The sequence below is a fragment of the Equus quagga genome, chromosome 14 (genome assembly GCF_021613505.1).
Source record: "Equus quagga isolate Etosha38 chromosome 14, UCLA_HA_Equagga_1.0, whole genome shotgun sequence".
Classification (NCBI taxonomy): Eukaryota; Metazoa; Chordata; class Mammalia; order Perissodactyla; family Equidae; genus Equus; species Equus quagga.
This window is the reverse complement of record NC_060280.1, coordinates 54,386,951-54,395,444: the sequence shown is the minus strand read 5'-3', so window position 1 is coordinate 54,395,444 and position 8,494 is coordinate 54,386,951.

Genomic DNA, 8,494 nt, shown 5'->3' with positions numbered 1-8,494 from the left:
GTTTAACTCCTCTATTTCCTTACTTATCTTCTGGCTGATTGTTCTACCCATTATTGAAAGTGGAGTATTAAAGTCTCCAAATATTTTTGTAGAACTATTTCTCTCTTAATTTCTGTCAATTTTTTCTTCATATATTTCGATAGTCTGTTATTAAGTATGTAAATGCTTTAATTGTTATATCTTCTTGTTGGATTGAAACTTTTACTAATATATAATATACTTCTTTGGCATTTATAAATCATTTTGATTTATAGACTCTTTTTTCTGATGCTAATAAAGCTGCCCTTGCTCTCATTTGGTTACTATTGTCATGAAATATCTTTTGCCATCCTTTCATTTTGAATCTTGTCTTTGGATCTAAAGTGAGTCACTTGTAGATCACATGTGGTTGTGTCATTTGTGTTTTTTTAATCCATTCTGCCAATCTCTGCCTTTTGATTGAAGAGTTTAATCCATTTATTTTTAAAGTAATTACTGATAAGAAGGGTCATACTTCTGTCATTTTGCTACTTGTTTTCCATATGTCTTATTATTTTGTCTCTTCATTTTCTGTATACTGTCTATTTTTGTATTTAGTTGATTTTTTGCAGTCAAATGTTTAAATCTCTTTTTCATTTCCTATTGTGTATATTATATAGCTATATTCCTTGTGCTTCTCAGGAGGATTACATTTAACATCCTAAAGTTATAACACTCTTATTTGAATATGTACCAGCTAAACTTCAATAGCACATAAAATTTCTGCTTCTTTTCAGTTCTATGTCCATCCCTTTTTGTTGTTGATTTCACAAAATTGTATCTTTATACATTGTGTGCCCCAAAATATAAGCTAATACTTATTTTAAATGCATTAGTCTCTTAAATTACGTAGAAAATAAAACGTGGAGTTACAAACCAAATTACAATAATGCTATCTTTTAGACTAATATATTTTTAAATATATTAGTCTCTTAGATCATGTAGAAAACAGAGTGGATTTACAAACTATTGTTACAATAATACTAGTTTTTATAATTGCCTATGTATTTAACTTTATTGAGATCTTTATTTTTTCATACGGCTTCAAACTACTATCTAGTATCCTTCCTTTTCAACCTGTAAGACTGTCTTTAACGTGTATTGCAGGTAGGTCTAATGGTAATGAACTCTCTCAGCTTCTTATCTTAAAATGTCTTAATTTCTCCCTCATCTTTGAAGGACATTTTTGCCATTTATAGGATTCTTGATTGACAGTCATATTTTCTTTTAGCACTTTGAATGTATTGGCCCACTGTCTTCTGGCCTCTAAAATTTCTGAGAAATATGGCGATGATCTTACTGAGGATCCTTTGCTTGTGATGAGTCACTTCTCTCTGGCTGCTTTCAAGATTCTCTCTTCACCTCTGGCTTTTGACAGTTTGATTATACTGTGCTCAATGCAGGCCTCTTTGAGTTCATCCTACTTGGAGTTTGTTGATCTTCTTAGATGTTTATATTCACGCCTTTCAACAAATTTGAAAAGTTTTCAGCCAGTATCTTGTCAAATATTTATCTGTCCCTTTCTTTCTCTCTTCTCCTTCTGGAACTCCCACAATGCATATGCTGCTCTTCTTGATGGTGTCCCACAGGACTGTTAGGCTCTGTTTACTTTTATTCTTGTTCCTCAGACTCAATAATTTCCACTGTCTTATCATTTAATCCACCAATTCTTTCCTGTGCCTGAACAACACGGTCTTTGAATCTCTCTAGTGAATTTTTCATTTCATGTATTATACTTTTCAGCTCCAGATTTTCTTTTCAGTTTCTTTTTAGGCTTTCTACCTCTTTATTAATATTTCCACTTTGTTCATACATTGCTTTCTTGACTTTCTCCACAACTTTCTTTAATTCTTTGAGCATCTTTAATACAATAGCTTTAAAGTTTTTATGTAGTAGATCCACTATCAGTCCTCTTTCAGGGACAATTTCTATTGATTTATTTTTCCTTTAAATGAATCATACTTTCCCATTTCCTTATATGCCTGTGATTTTTTGTTGTTGTTGAAAACTGGACATTTGAATCTAATAATCTGGTAACTCTGGAAATAAGATTCTCTTTCTTCCCAAGACTTTCTTGTTTTTGTTTATTAATTTTGCTTTTTTGATTGTTGTAGCCTATCTCTGTACTAAGGATATGCCTGATGTGCAAACCTAAGGTCTTATCAGGTATTTTTCTAGTCTTTTCTTTTCCTTTCCTTGGGCATCCAAGGTGACTTTTTAATTTCCCCTGTATCTATAGTGGCTTTTGAATGTCTTACTCTTTAAAGTCTGGCTCCCAAATGGGGAAAAAGGAAAAGAAATAAACGGGGAGGAAAAATAGTGCTAACCCTTTAGTTCCCTGGAAGTCACTTCAGCTGAAGGGAAGGGGAATTTCAATAACGGGGGGACATACAACAATGGCTGCCAGCCTCTTTTTCTGCACTCTGAGATCAGAAGCAACAACCAGTGATCAGGATATGGATCTGATATTTAGAAGATAGGGTCCTTTTTGCTAAGTTTGTCCCCACAAGCTGTGTGCAAGCTGCTGCAGAAACATGTGTACACCCTGCCACAGGACTGGGGATGGAGGATGGGCAGCTGTTACTGTTCCAAGAGCAGGAATTGACCAAAATTAACCACAATTTACTGTCCAAGCTTTCCCCTTTGAAGCTGTAAGCCTTTAATGGACTCTAGAGTTCCAAAATAGTTACATCAGACTGCCAGTTCAATTATTGTCTAGGTGGGGAGACAGATCCTGGTGCTTCTTACTCTGAATCCTATTTGTTTTTTACACTCTATTTTGTATTATCCATCCCTTTTCCTCCTGTGATTATTTGGGGGTGTTTTCTATTTACCCATCTTCTAATTCACTTATATATGTGCGTATGTGCATATTCAGAATAAATTAGTCATGTTTGTTGACTTTATCAGTAACAGTGACTTCAATAAATATTATCCAAGGAAAATAGACAAGGTGTTATTTATATATGGTTAGGTTTCTAAATTGTTTCATTTTGAGCTTAAATTTCCGTCAGTTTTGAGTGATAATTCCAATTAGATACGCAATATTGATGCAGATTCTTTATAGCTCACTTATATACTACCAAAAACAAAGGCTCTTGATAATATAAGACATATGAGACAAATTATATTGAAAATATGTTCTTTGGTAATAACAAAATGTATTTTGAGTTCAGAAGATTGAACTACCAGCAACTTGAATGTGATCTATTGTTAACATTTTATTTTGTAGTTTCAGTTTTTTATTTCCTTATTTGTATGATTTATGTCATTTCTTTGGTCTATCAATAGTGTGTTCAATACTTAAAAATTCATTATCAGTTTATGTAATTCTCATTAACATCCTAAATGAGACAAATGGAATAATAATTGATATTTAAAGTTACATACAAACAGAAGAAAATTTAGAAAGAGAAATGCTTCTATGTAGGCTTGATTGGCAGGATGTGTTCTATTGATTTCTAGCAGTAACAGACTGTATCATTCATTTGTTCCCCTGCTTTAATCATAATCCAGCTACAAGTAATAAGCCAACCAGATGGATAACTTATGCTCACAAAACTATGGTTACCCATGACCATTTTTCATATTTGTTTGATAGGAGGCAGCTTTCAGGATTAGCTGGAATATCAGGCTGCATGAGAAGACTGTTAATCTGTCATCTTTAGACATCTCTGAGCATCTGAAGGTCTTTTTAAATTAAAATCATATGACTTTGTAAACAGTACAAGTTACTTTAGTTATGTGAAAGCCTGACAATCATTGAATAATGAGCACACCCTCCTCACTAAATTTGCAAGCTGCTTTTGACTAGCTCAATCCTAACCCCACCACTTCATGCTTATGCTCATGCACAAAGCATTGTTCTTATTCTCTACAAGTGTGCTCCATATTCAAGTGTGCTATTTTTCTCCTAGCAATAATTCTTTCCTACTCTCTCACTATAGAAATTGAAATGCACATGCTCTTTGGTTTAAACAGTCTTTTAATCTCCACTAGGCATTCTTTGTTAGTTTTGTTTTTCTCCGTCTCCCCATGTAAGCAAAGTAATTTTATTGCTTGTGCGAAAGCAATGATAATATTATCTAAGGCATAAATATATCACTCAGCAGTAGGCCAACTGCTTCTATATAGTGCAAGTGGAATATGCAATATTCTTGCTCATACATTTATCCAAGATCCAGCTCAGCCTAAGAAAAACAGACACAATTAAATGTTTGAATGCAATAGCATTGTCCCTCAACACAAAAGAATAGCAGATATTTTTGTTATAAATGCCACAACAATAATATGTAAGCATATGGTGGTTAATTGTTATATAGTATTGTAAAATTTATGTCAGTAGTCACATTGTTACTTGGGATAATTTCTCTTGAATTCAACACCTTTATTACATCAAAAAATGAAAATTATTGAGTTTGTTTTTCAGTCATCTCTATTCAAGCAACCCATTCAAACTCTGCCCCTTTCCTCTTCTCGTGGTTTCCTCTCCAGAAATGGCACAATGGAGGGAAGGGAGAATCATAGACTTCATAACCTGCCAGCCCAGGGAAATGCTACAGGGGAGGAATGGATGTAACCACTACCAGTGAATAACTTTCCCCCAGAAACATGTCCAAAGAAATCATCACTCCTTTGCTGTGGCAGAGCCCCCTCCTCCCCTCCCTTCTGGTTTGCTTTGAAATGCAAAGGGCAGTATAGTATATAGCACACATGACCCAGGAATTACCTTGAGAATGTCATGGATTCTTCTATGCGCTCAGGCCCTATTCAAAATCTCATACACCAACTAGTAAACTGCCTATGGAAATTACTTGTGTTGACCATACTTTGCGGTTGTGTTTGTCTTTCATTTCCTAGTGGCAGCTGATATCCTAGGGGACTTTATGTTAGTCTTCTCCATGTGCCCCCTCCCTGTTTCATCCCCCTGCTCCTGCTCCTTGCTTGAGGCAGCACTGCCATGCACCTTAGAAATCAAGGGCAACTCTGTTATATCTTGTACAGGTTTAACAGGATGCTTGGCTGCCTAAGCTGCTTAGAACACTGCATAGAAATTCAAAGCCTGAAAAAGAAACTCCTCCTTCTTTGTACAATACAAAGTTTTTTATCCTCCATGAGCTTTCATCTTCCTGTTTCTACTAGTACTTCCTGTGCCACACTGTTTTTCTCACTAGTGGTGAGCCCCGGCTAAGTAACTGATCTCATAATAATAACATGGCCTATTTACAGCCTTTTTCCATATTTAAAGACAAAGTTCAAGGAAAAATAGACATAACTTTTTGCAATGAGGTTCATGCCTAAAGGTGCTTTTCAATACCTCCCACCACACAAGGCAGATTAGTGTCTCAGTTATCACATAAAGATTAGTTGGAGAAAAGCAAATTAATATGGTTGGGTTTTAGACATGACTACAGAGAACCAAACTTGATTTTTCCATAACAAACTGTTATATTCATTACCTGCTTTAATTCTCTATTTAATTTGAGCAGAAAACATGTATGACAGAAATAAAGAAACAGCAAAAATGAACCGGTAAGAGCAACAAAGAATTGAATTATGGATCTCAGGGTTGATTTCTGAGGAAAATCAAGCAAATTGTTTTGTGATGTCTTACCTGAAAGTGAGCTGGACACAATGACCCTGTGTAAACCAGCGTGCCTTTGACAATAGATGCCAGAATAGGAAAGAAATGGATTTGAACTAACCTAACTTCCGCAGGTGATAAGGATAAGCAAATATGTGGGAACCACAAAATAAAATAGAACTAGAGAAATGGGAATTTCCTGGTTCTGACTTTTACCTGCAAACTATTCAATTAGAACTATTCTTGGGCAGAACAGTTTATTCATGTCTTATTGGGCTTCCATTTCTTTTATTATGGTTAAAGGTAAACCACTTTGTCATGGAAAATGAAACTTTGACTCCTATGAGTAAAATAAAAGCAAGTGCTTCCCACCTCAGAGTCTCCGTGAGGAAGGGAGGCATTCCCTAGCCAGGGGGATAATGTGAGTGAGAGTACTGCCATATGCATTGACCCTACGGTGTCAAATGGGGGCTCAAGAACCCCTTGTCCTCAGGTGGCCTGCTACCCCTTCCTTCTCCCTCCTCAAAGGAGCTTTGGGGTGGTGGGTGGTGTCACCTGGTCAGGGGAGAGAAAGCAGTTTTGTCAGGCAGCTCTGATAGGTGTAATAGCAAAAACACAGGCTACTGTGTCTATTACCCTCTGTGACCTAGAGAGAGACCCAAGTTCTTTTGTGCTTAATCTATACTCTATTGTTATAAGATTACATCACTCTGTTTATATCTTTAGGCTACAGATTTCAACTAACCTAAGGTGTTTATGGGTTAGAAAGAGATAAAAGCTGGTTGAATGAAAACGAAGGCATTCATTTCAGGGTTCCCATACACCTAAATAGAACTTTTTGAGAGACTTCTTACCAATATGACAATTTGGAAAGGGGAAGAGGGATGCTCATATATTAATATTTTGAAATATTAGCCTTATACACATATAATTCCAATCTCATAAAAGGCTAACATAGAGAATAAGCAGCATTTCACCGTAATAATTTAACAATCATAGTCATGGATGGATTTGGAAGTGCTTAGGTCTTGCTTTTGTTGTTACTTTTTTTTATACTACTCTTGCTTCTCAACGGGATTTCTTTTATTTTAAAATGGGAACTGGAGAGTACGTGCCTCTCTGAGAAAACTCTCTAGTTCCTACAATCAACAGGCTTTTCTTCCTCAGTGGTTCCCTCCTTTGCCATTTAAGAATCTGATATTGCAGAATCCATTGTAAGTGATTCTGCTCACCAACAGCCCTTTTGTAAGTGAAATGTCTTCTCTGCTAGACCTCTCTCTAAGCTCCCATACCACTGAAGGGCCATATAGGTGGTTCTTTTTAACTTAGATCAGAATATCAGCTAGGGGAAGAGCTTGCAGGTTCTGTAATACAGAGCCTTGTTGCCATTTGATTGAACGCAAGAGAAACTGTGGTGACTAGTTTTCAGACCTAGTGAGTACATAGTGTGGGAAAGCTTTTCTGGAGGGCTCCAGTGTGTTTATTAATTTGAAAATCCCTTTGAAAGTTTGGGGCTGGGGTGAATTTGTTCTTATATTTGTATATATTTGCATGTAATATATTGACATTATCTTATAACATTATAAATAAAAGTGCCTTGAGGAGCATTTAGAATTATTCCTTATTAAAATAGATGCCAACCTTTGATTCTTTGACTAAATAGGGCAAATTTCATGGTTTATTTGAAGTCTTTTATACCCCTCTGAGTATTCTGATTACAAATCCTTGTCTGATGGAGACAGAGTTAAGGTGGCCTCAGTGGCAAAACTTGTGGAGAGGAATTCATTGCCAAGGCCTTGGTGATTGCAGCACAGGGATACAGCCAATAGGAGAGTCCCTACAGTCATGAAAATTAGAGACATTGTGGGAATCATTATGGGGAAACAAATACAAATTAGGCTAACTCTATGTCTGGGCTCACAAGAGGACAACAGAAACAAGTTACAGTAATATGGCAAGAGAGTATAACTCACTATTGAATTAGATAAAAAATATAAACAGTAATCAACATGAACAATGACAAACTTTGTGTTGTGTGTGTTTGTGAGTTTGAGGAAACTGAACTTCTAGGTAAAAAGTATACTTAAAAAAAATCATACTTAATTATACCAATGCTTTCTCAAGTCAGAGATTGTGGTGTTTAAATTTAAAGACAGGTCCTGTTCAATCAATATAATCTCAAACTTCAGCCTTTTATTTTTTGTTTTTGATGAATTGAATGGCAGTTGATTTGGGGCAGTAATATGTAGAGTTATGATGTATTCCAGGGTAGAGCAAAGTTCTAGAGCATAACTAGGAACAAAGTATTTGATTTTGCAAAATAAAGATGTCCAAGGACAGAGAATATGATTTGCCTGCATATAAATACCTCTAAGCATGCAGTTATTTGAGATTTCAGTAAAGGTAATTAAATAAATGAAATCAGTAAGTGAAGAAAGAAGAAAGTGGATCAAGGAGATACCTCCCCTTCCTTTCTCATCCTTCTTACCTTAGCTCTCCTCCTGCCTTCCTTTTCTACAATGGAAAATCTCTCATCCTGCAACCCTGCCACCCCACCTCAGACCTAAATGTTCTCTACTTTGTGAGGGGATTCACAACCTAAATGGAGCACTAATGGCTAGAATACAGTAGCCTAAAGAGCCTTGGAAATTAGAAGTTGGAAGTTAGAGACGTGGCATTAAATCTTTTTTGTTTTTTTTAAAGATTTTATTTTTCCTTTTTCTCCTCAAATCCCCCGGTACATAGTTGTATATTTTTAGCTGTGGGTCCTTCTAGTTGTGGCATGTGGGACACCACCTCAGCATGGCCTGATGAGAGGCACCATGTCCATGCCCAGGGTCTGAACCAGTGAAACCCTTGGCCGCCACAGCGGAGCACGTGAACTTAACCACT